At 40.7% G+C, this 15,265-nt stretch overlaps 1 protein-coding gene across 2 annotated transcripts in view; it reads left to right on the top strand.

Moving 5' to 3' along the window:
• The window catches only part of doc2b (double C2-like domains, beta), a 303,902-nt gene that overhangs the window by 215,575 nt on the left and 73,062 nt on the right, over positions 1-15,265 (top strand). The gene's annotated exons all lie outside the window — the stretch shown is intronic.

Raw genomic sequence — 15,265 nt, 5'->3', positions numbered from 1 at the left:
CCTTGTAATGTTTTCTTGACACAGCTTGATTTGGTCCATGAATTATCAGCCTGTTCGGTGTCTTGATACAGTATGGATACAGTAGGTTTACATAAACGTTTAATAATAGTCTTTGTGATGATCCCATTTCATCATGTAATGTTATTTGACAAGGTTTTTGCTTGTTTAACAGTAAGTGGATTTGGTTTATAATTGAATACAAATCAAACCAAGACTGAAGTCAATTAAACCTATAAATAGTTAATATTTACATTTAGCAGACGCTCTTATCCAGAGCGACTTACAGTAAGTACAGGGACATTACCCTCGAGGCAAGAAGGGTGAAGTGCCTTTCCCAGAGACACAAGGTAATTTGGCCCTAACCCTAACCTTCAGATTACTAGTCCGATTCCTTAACCGCTCAGCCTGACTCCCTATATTTAATGGGCCCCGGGCCAATTTGTACTATAAAAATTGGGCTTCAAGGTCAAAAAGGTCAAGAACCCCTGGCCTAGCCTATCGTTTTTTTTGTGAGGGTGTCATTTATATCATACATTTGTTGAAACCATATTATATGACATTCAAAATGATAAACGAAGTACAAAAATACAAAAACATAGGCACAGCCTACTGTAATAAGTGATAAAACATTTAACATGGTCACTCCTATACATTTAATTTGGTCTGCGACTTTTTGCCAGCCCTCTTTCTTTCAGTTCCCTGCCAGGTGTTCCCTGGCGTTCTGATTAAATCTTCAAATTCTGAGTAACTTCCAGCAAGCTGTTGCTCTGTTGGCTCTGTTGCGGAAAAAACGGGGCACTCTTTTTGGCCATGGTGAGCTGCCATAGACTTATGTGAGCAGCCAATAGCAGCTCTGCTGATCAAGTTTTCTACTATCGATACATACTCCCTTTTAGACCAACGCATAACTCAATCCAGCTATACTATTTATAATCAACATGGGTATTTGAACAACCAAATTAGCCAGATAATGATAGCAAGATTTTCATCTTGGATGTGTCATTTGATCTCGGATGTAATAAGCGAGGTACGGAGAACGGGCCCCCACTGTTCCATAAAGAGAGTTTACCGAATAAGCCAGACTTGTCAGTCGGACTCATTGTGTGGTTCATTCGGTTCCATAAAGCTAGCTCAACGCAGTTGGAACTCAGTTACTATGGTAACGTATGCTTCGAAACTTACCTGGTCCAGGTCAGGCTAAGTGTCAGGCTTCGACCATGTTCTTGAATAACCAGACTTTCCTGTAACACTGACCCAACGGGAAAACGATGATTTAACACGGACATTACTCATTTTCATATTCTCATCAGTTCAATATGTACGCTCATTTATAGAAAACCTACTTAAATAACAACATTTAGCAACAACAACATTTAGCCTAATGCATTAAACAATGATGAACAATGATTTGATACACACTATAGCCGTTAAATGTATGGCTATGGTAGTTTGTGATTTCAGGCATAGGCCTATATCTCAATCTAAATTATCCGAGTATAATTATCATAGCTATATAATTGTTAACAGTAGCCTACACTTGCGAAACAAACCTAAAATCCATCATCTATCTAATTCAATTTAGATGCGTTTACAAAGTGTCTGTTTTTTAATCAACAAAGTAGAAGTCTGACAAAGGACCTCAACCTACGTAGCCGTTCATGTCAATCATGGCGTGTCATTTTATTTAGATGAAGCAGTGGATGAGAGCTGTCATAGTACACAGCTTAAAGGGAACGTTTTTTCTGGAAGAAGTCACGTGGCCGTGTGCATTGCTTTTGCCGTGGTGGATTGTATGATCCATGTTTTACTTCTCAGGCTGCTTAACAATAGGGTGCACGCGCAATTAGCTTGACTACTTAAATCTGACTTGAATTAGTAGGAGTGCGTGAGCTGAAATTGGCCTTTAAGGAACCGCTTTAGCCCCGCTTGACTAATTCAACTAATTCAAGTCAGGTTTGGGACTTTAAGTCCAACTTTTTTGAGCGGCCTTTATGGAACAGGCCTCCGGTCAATTTGAAATTATTCCAACCACACAACTTAAATTCACCAATGTGCGTTGGTTTTATTATATTTTAAGTTTTACAAAATGCACGCCCTCTCTTAGTTTCAGCGATGTTGTACTGCGTTATGTTCGATAGCAAACCTCCAAGACAAGTACCGTAGAGTACAGATACCCCTAGTGGTCTGGAGCACTTCTGTTGTGAGCAACTTGAAATGCAGCGTTTCTGCAAATGTTGGTGTGTTTTGGGATAATGCTGCGGTGTTCTCAGCTAATGCTGCGGTGTTCTCGGCTAATGCTGCTGTGTTCTCTGCTAATGCTGGTGGGGTGTACCAATGCTGTTGTGTTGTCACTTAATGTTGTGGTGTTGTAAGTAGTTGATTGTTTTTTGAAATGCAGCGTGTTTATAAATGTTTCGTTTTTGCCAATGTTATTGTGTTGTGTGTTAATGTTGTTGTGTTTTCAACTTTTGTTTGCTTCGCTAATGTTGTTGTGTTGTGCACTGGTGGGCCACCGTAGTAATGCCAAATAATACTGCCAAATAATATTTTTTAAATATTACAAAAATATATTTTACAGCAAGCCTATAACAAAACTATTTGTGGACAAAGTGAATGGCTCTGAATACTTACTTTTCTATTGCACATTTTGTCATGTTATTAAAAAACAATTATAGGAAACTATGTACAATAGGTAGAAAAGGAAATTGAATGTAGAAATATAGCTGCACGCAGCAATGTGGTGGCCAAGCAGTCAAATGACCCATAAAACACTTTAGAAATCCTCAAAACAGGGTTCCGAGTGCATGCAGCATGTTTGGTGTGAATCCATCAAAGATTTGCTGAGATACGACCCAACTTCCTGTTGGCTGGCTTAATGGCACATTTTGACTGCCTGTACCGGGCAAACGGTTCTAAAAAATCTAAAAATCATGTGAAGCCCTTTGTGAGGCTTGGTCTGAAGATAATCTCTGCCAAATTTGGTGAAGATTGAACAACATGTGTAGGAGGAGTAGAGAAAAAACGTTTTTTCAATGAATTCAAAATGGCGGCAGCATCAATTCGGCTATTATCACAAATTATTATGAGTCACATACAGGATGTCCGAAGATATCATGAGACAAAGGAATCACTTAATAAAGGCAAACAAATAAAAAATCATTGGCCCAAACACATTTTTGCTTGCTGCGGCCACGCCCAGTGATCACATGACACCAAATTGTGTGGACATCCTCAGAAGAGGGTTCAGAGTCATCTTACCAAGTTTGGTGTTGACATCTCAAAGATTTGCCAACATGTGATCCAATTTCCTGTTTGGTTGCTTTGTTGCGGATTTTGATTGGCTTTACCGGACAAATGGTCTGCTCCTCTGAGTTACGCTCTCACGTGTCTTTTGCGGCTTCGCTGCTGCCTTTGATCGGCTCTACCGAACAAACGGTTTTGAAAATGGAAAATCCATCTGACACCTTTTTGAAGCTTGGTCTGAAGATCATCTGTGCCAAATTTTGTAAACATTGGACAAAATTTGGGGCGTGTAAAAGGTTTTTACACTTTTCCATTAAATCCAAAATGGCGGCCGCGTCAATTCGGTTGTTATGAAATATTATCGATGGTCAAGCTTGATAACTCACAAGACATCAACAGACAAAGAAATTACTTTATTAAGGTAAACTCTTAAATAGTTATTAGCCAAAACACGTTTATGCTTCCGGCCACGCCCCCTTTTAGTCACATGACACAATATTTGGAGGACATCCTCAGAATAAGGTTCCGAGTAGGCGTACCAACTTTGGTGTCACTGCCTCAAAGAACTGCTGAGATATGACTTAATTTCCTGTTTGGTGGCTTTCCTGATGGCTTTGATTGGCTGTCACGGACAAACGGTTGTGGGGATCAAAATGCTCTACCATAACTTTTGTGCGGCTTAGTCTGAAGATCATCTCTGGTCATTTTTAAGAAGATTTGACAAGAATTGTAGGAGGAGTAGGCTTTCAAAGGTTTTTGATAAAACCGGAAATAGCGGAAACTCTCTATAACCGGAAATTGACGCCATGGTGTATATTGAACTCGGCTTGATCCAGGGAATCCAACGGTATCTCATTTTTGGAAATGGGTCATACGGTTCAAAAGTTGCGTGTGTAAACACAAGTCCAACTTTGACCCGTTGGTGGCGCTAGAGTGCCCGAGTATGGGACATGAAACTTTGTGAAACTTTGTGAATTGGACCAGCTTCGCTGCTTGGCCCCTAATAAAACTAACAAAGCAGCTTCGCTGCTTGGCCCCAAATAACAATAGGTTTCCTCCTTACGGAGGAATCCTAATAAGAAAAGGTAGAATCACTTGGCCACCAAATACAAAAGCTTTTGAGGCGGAAGACATGCTCTCCACTTTCAAACTAAATGTCCCTCACATTAGTAACTTGTGTCATTTATAATATAACAAACATACACTAGAACTCAATGAAAAGGCCACACTTGAATAGTTATATCAGAATGTAGATTTTCTGTCCTTTACAACTAAATTCATTTTTGTCCAAAAAACACAGTACGTCTGTTTTTTGAACACAGAGGCCTTGAAAACAAATTATATTCCTTTAAATGTTTCTAAACAGGTGTTCTCATTCAAAGGACCTCCTACTGAGGATTCTGCAGGAAATCACTTCCCGCTCCTTGAGGATGGTTTATGGGATTGAGACCTCTGAATGATAGTATACAGTGAGCTTTTCATATAATCCACATTGTCTATTACGTTTACCTAATGCTTATGATGAGAATTGACCATGGATATGTGAGGTTTGATTAACCAACAACTTGCTTACTGCAGTGCAAATTTCCTATATGAATAGTTATATTGTAATGCAGAAGGCATCAATTTAGTTCTGCACTATAATGTTAAGAAATTGATTAAATGTAGTACTATATATGTGTGAAATGTTTTAGGTTAGTTTTTTTTTTTGCAAATGACAAAATATTTTTGGTGTCTATATTCTTTGCTGCACTTTCTCAGTGGTGGAATGATGGATAAGTGTGATATTTATGCAGTCATTTAAAATCGTATTTTCTCACTGTCACAGTTTATAATCTGAGCATTTTTTTCAAATATCTTCTCATTTGTTTAGAAAAGGGTAGTGCAGACCTTTTGGGGGGATTTGAACACAGAGCAGCACTGTTTCTTTAGTCATGCAGCAAGAACCTTTACAGATCATGTTGCGTGGGGCTACATGCTGGAAGCATGCACACTGTCATGCCATGTCACACACACAGACAAACACATCCATTTGTCATTGTGTCGATTCCTGAATTAGACAGTTGCTAATGAATTAGCAGTCTGAGCTTTCTTTTGGCCATCACCTCCCACTACCACAGCTGCTACATTGGGGGTTTGTGTGTGTGTGCTGGCCTAACCATTTTTGTGTGTGTACACAAATATGTTTTGGTGTGTACACAAATATGTTTTGGTGTGTACATGTGCACATTTCTATAAACGTCTGAGGCAAGACCATCTGCGTTTTTTACAGCCTAATTACCCACCTGCACTCAACAGCTCTTTTGTATTCATGCAAAGCAGTGCTGTGAAGGGTCAGGCCAATTTGGAGAGGGAGTCACTCATTAAGTTAAGTGCCCGATACAATACATAAGTAGATAGACAGTCTCAACCTTTTGGCAGTGTCTGTTGGTTGGCTGTCATGGAAGGTAAGCTCTTCTGGGGTTAGAGACCCTCAGGCAATGCAGTCAAGTCACTTGTAACATTTGCGCTGTTTCACTTAAGTTGCACTACATTCCTACAGTATGTATTCATAAATGCAATATTAAACAACCATTCTGAAGCTGGTACTTGCCTCTAACTATTTCTACCTTGTAGTATCGAGAATTATTATATTTTCAGAACTTTTTCCTTGCCTGTTACTGCTGGCATCTTGACTAAAATGTGCTCAATTTAGCACTAGACAAAAAGTAAAATTAGGAAAAAAACAAGAAGGACTGCTGAATTGTTTGCTGTAGTCTAATGGTACTGCTAAAAAGAGATGTTTAACTCCTTGCCAGTGATTAATAGATCAACCAGGACTAGGCATTCAGACCGTATTTTCCCATAAAGCATGAGTCACTGATTTGCTGACCCAGTAGTACAGCCACAAAGCAGTCTAGTGCAGAGATCAGCACATCCCTAGCAGAGGGAAAGGAAGAGGGAAAACAGTTGACCATAGAAAGTCGATAAACTCCAGCATCATCATGTGCCAAGCTGATTCATTTGATGCCGTCAAAGGAAGTAGCTATAGATGATTAACCCCGGCAGAGTAACTTGTTGGTGAGTGTTGGCGGATGCCTCAAAGCTGTAGGAAGGGGGAGGATACCTAGCCTGGCTCTGCCCTCCTACGTACTTCTGCTCAATTTGAATTTTGCTTCTGTACTGCGTCTGGGCTTTAGATTTTTACCGGTCCAATCAGCGAGGGAGTGGCTGAGAACGATGATGTTGATGTTGTGCGCTAGTTTGAGTTGTAGTTCAGTAATGGCGGCGGAGAAAGATGCGAGTGAAGCCATTTGGTCCGTTGTGGCAACGCTGCCGAATACCCAGACGTTAAAGCCGGAGCAAGAACAATCTTTGATCCCCACAGGGTTTGTTTAATTTTCCAGCTAGCTAAGTTAGTGGTGAAGGAGTTGTCTAAGGCGAACGCTAGCGATTGGTTATGCCAGATCCAGAGTGGCTCTGGGCAGATCCAAACTTTAACAGAGTACCCGCCTTCAAGGAAGTTAACGCTTGTCAATGGATCGAGCACAGACTCTCTGGACAAATGAAATGTACGAGAGTCTAGATCAGACCAGGCTAGAGGATACCCAGTTGGTTTTCAGTTCCGTGAAAATAAACTTTTGATAAAGTCGGTTTGTTATATACTGGTATTATAATTGGACCAATACGCTGTTGTTAATGGTCCAGAGACGTTCTCAAAAGTTAACAAATCCGTTTGTTGACCTCCTAAAAGTTTGCAGAGGTAAACAAACGATTTTCGGACCTAGCAAGCGGTGGCCTTGGAGACGTTGACAACATGACGTTGACAACCTTTTTCTGCCAGATTTGTCATGTTGGGATTGATATACTAAAACGTATTGTTTTAGTATACAAGAAACCAAATATGGACTTTTTGACAGTTCAGCAAACGCTTTGTCACCTTGTTAAAAAGTTTTCTGACCTCAACCTACAACAAATCTTTGCTTACAATGGCAGGTTTGCAGACCTGTTGAAAAGGCCATATTTGCAGTTTGTCAATGCTGATTATTTGCAATTACAGTCTTCAAGATAATGTTTCTGTTGTGTATTCATTGATACTACAGCTCCCATGATCCTCTCTGTCATGGGGTAATTATGAAGGGGCTGCGCTCCCCACATTCACGCTCTGTTAATTGACTCGTCCTTCACTCCACTTTGCGCTCCTGATGAGCCAAGGCAGCCTGTAATAAGAAACTAATAAATAATACCAATAACAGTAATAGCTTCTCCAACGCTTCTTATTTCTTAAATGCGTGCCCCCACTCGGACACAACAAACTGGCGACGAGGAGTGGATTTCTTAACCACAATTGAGTTTTGAAGCGAACGAAGATGCTAACGCTAGCTAACGTTGACGAAAGAAACTAGCAACTAGCAAGCAAGTGAACCAGAGATGGCTGTCTTTAGCAGTGAGACGGGCTTGTGCTTCGATGAGAGCAACGAAAGTTTTGAAACGTATGAGCAACGTTTTGCACAATTTATGGAAGCCAATGGAATTGAACAAGAAAAACAAAGGGCCTTTTTCTTATCTGTGGTAGGTGCAAAGACTTTCTCATTACTGAGAGACTTGCTAGCTCTGAGAAAGCCATCTGAATCTACATATGATGACATTGTAAAAGCTCTAAGGGAATTTCATGTGCCAAAGAAGAATGTGTTAAGTGAGCGTTATTCTTTCCGTGCACAAAAGCAACAAAAGGGAGTCTTTTTCAGAATATATTGCTGCACTAAAAGGACTTGCCGCCACTTGTGAATTTGGCGCGACGCTCAAAGAGCAGTTGCAGGATCAACTAGTTTATGGAATCAGCAGTAAGGAGCTGAGAACTAAGCTGTTGAGTGCTGCTTATGGAGAAAAGCTAACTTGGACAAAAGTGAAGGAAAGTGAAAGTTGTTAACAATTTTGAGTTGACAACGATCAGTTTAAAAACGTTCCAGCACACACCACTGAGAACAGACAGCGTGAGCAGCAGCAAATGGAAACCTCACGCGCACGAAAGGACTGAGAGGAAGCAAACACCGAGTGCCAACGGAGACACCTGCTACCGATGCCAGCAAGAAGGACATTCTGATACCAACTGCAAGTACAAGGATTTTCAGTGTAGGGACACCTGGAACAGGCCTGTAGGAACGCATCACAGAGAGATCAACGACCAAGGCAACTCCTTCAGCAAACAGCATGCCGCTACGAAAACCACCACAGCCGAGCGAGGGACCCCCTACGTCGCGAGGAAAGCTCCGGACAAGGGACCAGGTACCACACGGCTTCTGCATCTCCCTATGTTGGAGCTGCACACAACCTGGATGTGCGAGGACATCATCCAGAGACTGGGAACTGTGCTAACATGGAAGCACCAGGGGTCAAAAAGGACTTTGGACTGTTTTCAGTTAAAGGTGACGGTGAGTATGTGAAGCTATACATGGTAAAGGTAAGATATAATGGTGTCAAGATAAAAATGGAAGTAGAAGTTGTACAAGCGAAGGTTTCATAAGAGTAAGCTGCAACCATGTGATGTTAGTCTGAAAACATACTCTTCAGAGCCAATTGTGTCACTGGGTGAATTCCAAGTGACAGCACAATGTAGAAATCAGACAGAAAGACTAACTTTGTTAGTGTCAAAGGGAAGTGGTCCAACTCTAATGGGTAGGAATTGGATTCAGTACTTACACTTAGACTGGTCAAGAGTGAACCATGTACCAGTAGCAAATCCACTGACAGAATAACGTGAGAAATACTCTCAAGTGTTCAGTGCTGTTCGAGGTGTTATCTCAGGGGTAAAAGCAAAACTGCGAGTCATGGAGAATGCTAAGCCGAAATTCTGTAGATCAGTACCGTATGCTTTGAGTGCAGCTGTTGACAAGCTACTAGAGAAAGGATTTTGTAGTCCGTAGAATATAGTGAATGGGCTACTCCAATTGTGTGTATTCCAAAAACTAATGTTGAGGTCAGAATTTGTGGTGACTACAAGGTAACCATAAATCCCTGGTAAGACGTGGACAAATACCCTCTGCCTAAAACACAGGATCTGTTTGCCAAGTTAGCTGGTGGAAAATTGCATCGCCAGTTCACCAGCCATATTTCAGCGTATTATGGATCAGATACTTCAAGGCCTTCCACGTGTTGTCTGCTACCTAGATGACATTTTGATAACGGGGAAGTCCGAAAGTGAACATTGGGAAAATGTGGAACAGGTGTTAAAGCGTTTGCAAGAGAGAGGTATTAGGGTAAACTGTGACAAATGCAGCTTCTGCCAATCGAGTGTAACATACTTGGGGCACAAAATTGACAGAGAAGGGTTACACCCTATCCAAGAGAAAGTGGAAGCAATAGCCAATGCTCCAGTTCCAAAGAATGTCACTGAGCTTCGTGCTTTCTTAGCGTTATTGACATACTATGGGAAATTCATTGAGCCTGTCCACCATCATAAAACCAATGACAGTGTTGCTCCAGAAAGATAGCCCATGGAACTGGTCCACTAGTTGTCTAGCTGCTTTTCAGAAGGCGAAAGCACAGTTGTCATCTTCAGTTGTTCTGACACATTTTGATCCTGAATTACAAATATTGTTGGCCTGTGATGCTAGTGCATATGGATTAGGGGCAGTGATAGCACACAAGATGCCCGATGGTAGTGAAAGGCCCGTAGCTTATGCCTCACGTACCTTGAGCAAAACAGAGACCAATTACTCACAAATTTAGAAGGAGGCTTTAAGCATCATATTTGGTGTTCAGAAATTCAGAGATTACTTATATGGTCGGAAATTTTTGTTGGTCACTGACCATAAACCACTTGTTAAGATTCTGGGACCAACAACAGGAGTGCCAGCATTAGCTGCTGCACGTCTTCAGAGATGGGCTTTATTATTGGCAGCTTATCAGTATGACAGTCTACAAAGCATCATTAGAACATGCCAATGCAGATGGGTTATCAAGATTACCATTACAGAAAGAGGCACCAATAAGCAACCCTGAATTCAGAGTGTCATGGTTAGAGTCAATTCCTGTGTCAGCCAAAGACATAATGAAAGAGACAGATAAAGACAAGATACTTACCAGAGTGAGACATTTAACACAGAGTGGTTGGCTTAAACACATGTTTGATGATGAATTGAAACCATACTGAAACAGACGTGTGGAACTACTAAGCAGACTGTGTTCTATGCAGTTTAAGAGTAATAATACCTACCACACTAAGACGCCAGATGTTAAAGGAACTACATGAAGAGCACTTGGGCATTGTTAGGACAAAGGCATTAACCAGGAGCCATTTGGGTGGCCCAGCCTCGATGCAGAAATTGAAGACATGGTAAAAAGTTGTCTGACATGTCAACAAAATAGAAATGCGCCAAACAAAGCACCAGTGAATCCTTGGAAATGGCTAGAGCAGCCATGGGGGTCCATTTGCAGCTTATGGGCTTCCCCAAGTTTTCGGACAATGGTCCACAGCTAAGTCCGCACCTTACAGTCCAGCCTCTAACGGATTGGCCGAAAGGCTGGTGCAGTCATTTAAACAGTCACTAGACAAGCAGAAGGTTAATGGCCGTACTTTGCAACATTGCATTGATAGTTTCCTGTTTAATTATAGGAACATGCCATCATCAGCCACAGGAAAAACTCCTTCTGAGCTGTTTCTTAATAGAAATGTCAGGACTAGGTTGTCACAAGTTACACCAAAGTTTTCTGTGCAGATGCAACACAAACAAGAAAGGGTAAGAAAAATCCAGAACCGTGTGAGAGTCTTACAGCCAAATCAGTCAGTGCTGGTTAAGAATTTCCGGGGAGGGGATGGAAATAAATGGAAATCTGGTGTAATTGAACAAGTACTAGGTCCTGTAACTTACCTTGTAAATGTGGATGGACAAACATGTAAGAAACACAGACCAGTTGATTGCTACTAAATCTTTTGAGTTGTGCAGAGACACAGAACATGTTGATATTGCTGAACATTTGTATGAAAGCGCTTCACTTTTTCCACATGTTGTTATGTAACAGCTGTATTCTAAAATTGATTAAATTCATTCATTTGCTAATCAAAAAAATTAAATAAAATCACATGTACATAAGTATTCACAGCCTTTGCCATGGCACTCAAAATAGAGCTCAGGTGCATCCTGTTTCCACTGACCATCCTTGAGATTTTTCTACAACTTGATTGGAGTCCACATGTGGTAAATTCAGTTGATTGGACATGATTTGGAAAAGTGCACACTATATCTATATGTCTATAAAAGGTCCAACAGTTGACAGTGCATGTCAGAGCACAATCCACCTTCAAGAAAAGGCTCAAGACGCACTTGTTCCGGGAGTACAACGGTACTTAGGAATGGTTTGCTGGACCCAATGCTAGTATCCTCAAGGATCACAATGACTCTTGCTTAGAGAATTGTTGCTCTTGTTGGTTAGTGGTAACCGATTTAAACTGTTGTACTTGCTGCAAAATACTTCATTTTAGTTTCTTATTTTTACTGTTGCTTGCTTTTCTACAGGTACACTTGCAATTATAGCGATTCATGTTGTTTAATTGTAACTGGCTTAACTACATGCTCTTATGGTTCTTCCCTTTGGCAATTATTTTAGGCAATTATTTTTTTCACAATATGTGCTTCATGTTTTGGCTACCCACAATGTTTTGGGGCTATCTTGTTGTTATCAGTGACTTATGCACTTTGTAAAGCTCTCTCTTGGAAGTCGCTTTGGATAAAAGCGTCTGCTAAATGAATACATGTAAATGTAAACCAAGCCATAAAGTCCCAAGGGATTGTCTGTATACCTCTGAGACAGGATTGTATCGAGGCACAGATCTGGGAAAGGGTACATAAAAAAAGTCTGCAGCATTGAAGGTCCCAATGAGCACAGTGGCCTCCATCATACGTAAATGGAAGACGTTTTGGAACCACCAGGGGTGCGTTTCCCAATAACGATGGATCGTAGCTGTTACGAGGGTTCTCTACGATCAAAATAACGATCCATCGTTATTTCTACGTGCGTTTCCCGAACATGCTCGTAAGGACAACCATCGTACGTGTCTATTAAGTTGCACTTAACAAGACGCTGTCCATTGTACTGAAATGTGATTCTTCTAACGCAACTTTAAGACTTTAAAATTAAAACGTTAACCAAAATATTTGGCGAATTACGGTAGAATTTTTTTTTTTTACATTTATTATAGGCTACTTATTTGAGTACTTTTCAATGTACATTGTATAATGCTACATGAAGGCAAAGACAATAAGGTGAACGTGCAAACTATGCTGCACCTGAGTTTAACACCGTGGTTAGGACCCTGCAATCAGCGACACAGGATGCTAAAACCAATAGGAGGTCTTGGAAATTAAGTGGGCTTGTCTCCAAATTGAGGTGAGGAAGCTCTTGTTTGAAGAAATTAAGTTCACAAGGCCCTCCATTTCTGTGCCTATTCTTCTGCCCAATCAACAAGGTAGTGTCAAATTTAGGTTACCTTATAGCCTAAGCATACAATGTTTATTTAAATTAAGTAAAGGCTGAATTGTGTATTGATACCGGGTTGTATATTCAGTGTTGCCTGTCCAATCCTTACATGTTTTTTCACCTAGATCCACGTGAGGAGCAGGAGCAGCGAGAACAAACTCCCATAAAACAACTATTTCTCAAATTACTTGTGCCTTGGTTTTTAACTGTTCTTGGTACTACACTTTCCATAGGCAAATATATATATGTGAGTCCAATATTTACTTCTTGATTGAACTACAAAGTTAAAAACCATGCATATAAATGGTATCACACATGGCATGTCCCAGCTAGCAGCCTAAATAATTCAATGTACAAATACAAGCATCTCAATCCAACATATTTACTGTCTTATTTTCTATTGCTGACCATATCTACAATCTTGCATAGGCCAACAGATTTCCAAGACCATGTTTGCAATCTCATAATTCTCAAATATTGGCCACAAATGACATTGTGACAAATGACAAACACATAAGTAATGAATACCCCATATCTTCAACATGGAATCATTGTTTCTGACATGAATAATAAACTCTGCTTTAATTGATGGTTGATCAATTATACTCATTATGAGTGTAAGATATGTCAGATGACATCATGATATCATGATGCTCCTGATCCATATAGAAGCAGACATGCAGAGGTTTAACAAGGAGGTCCTTTCCACTGACCCCTGCAACCCAACTACTGGCAGTGTTAAGGTTCTATGCCACTGGCAGTTTTCTGGAGGTTATTGGAGATGGACATGGGCTCTCCAAGGCGTCAGTTTCAAGATCTGTGCAAGCTGTCACAACTGCATTACTTTGCCACATCCCAGACCACATCCAATTCCCCACAACCAGAGGGCACAAGTCTGCAGTGCTGGACTTAGGCTATCTTCAATGGCTTTTATGATTTTTGTATTAGTAGTAGTTTTCACTCCCTCTTGGCCCCTTCACCCTGTGTGACTTCCCAGTCAACCCTGTGGAGTCTTTCCATTTCCTGGGTGCCACCATCTCATAACATCAGACTCAGCTCTGCCACCAGCCACTTCATCCACCGGGCTTGGCGTGCTAGCCCTATAATTCTAATAAACATCTTCAATGTTCAATTGTTGTTGTGTTATTGTAGGCTACTCGTAAAAGCATTACGTTAATGCATTTCTAGTTACTATTGCACATTACAACAGCCATATTTTAATTTTATAGTATTTTGAATAAGACTGACATTGTTTTTTAAATACCTTCATTGCATGCGCCAAACCCACCAAATCAAATTTACTTGTCCTAAATTTACTTGAGAATAAACCAGATTCTTTTTTTTCGGCAGTTAAACTTGTATGGTTCACTAAGAAATATCCCAGTTCCAGTGTAACTGGTGTAAAAAGAGGACCAAAATAATCTTATTTTCCATCGGAAGTAACTTTCAGCATGAGTTTAATGTTTTCATGGTCGGCCTACGTGTGTCTCCACTGAGTCTCTGTGCTACGATGCACTTAGCAATCTAGGACTGGTCTGGAGCTCTCGTTAATCTACGACGATTTTCAAGTGCCTCTTTAGCTACAATGGTTTCGGGAAACGGCCGTACAACTAAGATCCATCATACGATGGACTCTACGATAAACTTAGGTTTACGATGCTTTCGGGAAACGCACCCCAAGACTCTTCCTAGAGTTGGCTACCCGGCCAAACTGAGCAATTGGGGGAGAAGGGCCTTAGTCAGGGAAGTGACCAAGAACCCGATGGTAACTCTGACAGAGCTCCAGCGTTGCTCTGTAAAGAGAGGAGAACCTTCCAGTAGGACTACCATCTCTGCAGCACTCCACTAATCAGGCATGTATGGTAGAGTGGCCAGACGGAAGCCACTTCTCAGTAAAATTCTCTTTTTTCAATAAGTCCACCCGAAGCTTTTGACTTTGGAGACTTTGGTAGTTGGCCTAATTGGATCTGACGTTTTGAAAGATTCCGCATAGCGGCAAGACTCGATGCAAAGAGTGAAGAGTATCAGTTAACCCGCTAGTTTACACCATGGGGCACATGGCGGATGATGTTTTGAACACGTTAGTGTTGTGCCCCTGTAAAGGGGAATTATAGACAAGAGACAAAGGACATGATGTAGCTTGGTCAAGTCCAATGTCGCAATGGATTTTTATGCATCTCAAACATTTGGCATTTCAACTTGAAATATGACATCTAATGAAAGCATTATGTAATAAACATACCAACATAAGCATACCAACATACCAACAAGAAATGAGTGAAACACAGATGTTTTGGAAAAGTGACAACTGTAAGCTACCTCCATTCAACACAGCTTCACGCAACTTAGGCTAAAATACAACTGAACTTTTCAAGTCTGACAAATTAAAATACTTAAACTGTGACACCAATCAACAATTCACAGTACATATTCATTTCAGTATCAAACCCACAAGTAAAAACACATCACAACCTCCGTTAATACCTGTAAAGGGGAATTATAGAAAAGAGACAACGGACACGATATAGCTTGGTCAAGTCCAATGTCGCAATGGACGACCATAAGC

This window comes from Hypomesus nipponensis, chromosome 5 (genome assembly GCF_054491055.1).
Source record: "Hypomesus nipponensis isolate SF chromosome 5, ASM5449105v1, whole genome shotgun sequence".
In the NCBI taxonomy this organism is placed as follows: Eukaryota; Metazoa; Chordata; class Actinopteri; order Osmeriformes; family Osmeridae; genus Hypomesus; species Hypomesus nipponensis.
Note: the sequence above shows the minus strand (reverse complement) of the source record. Positions and strands in the feature narration are given on the sequence as shown.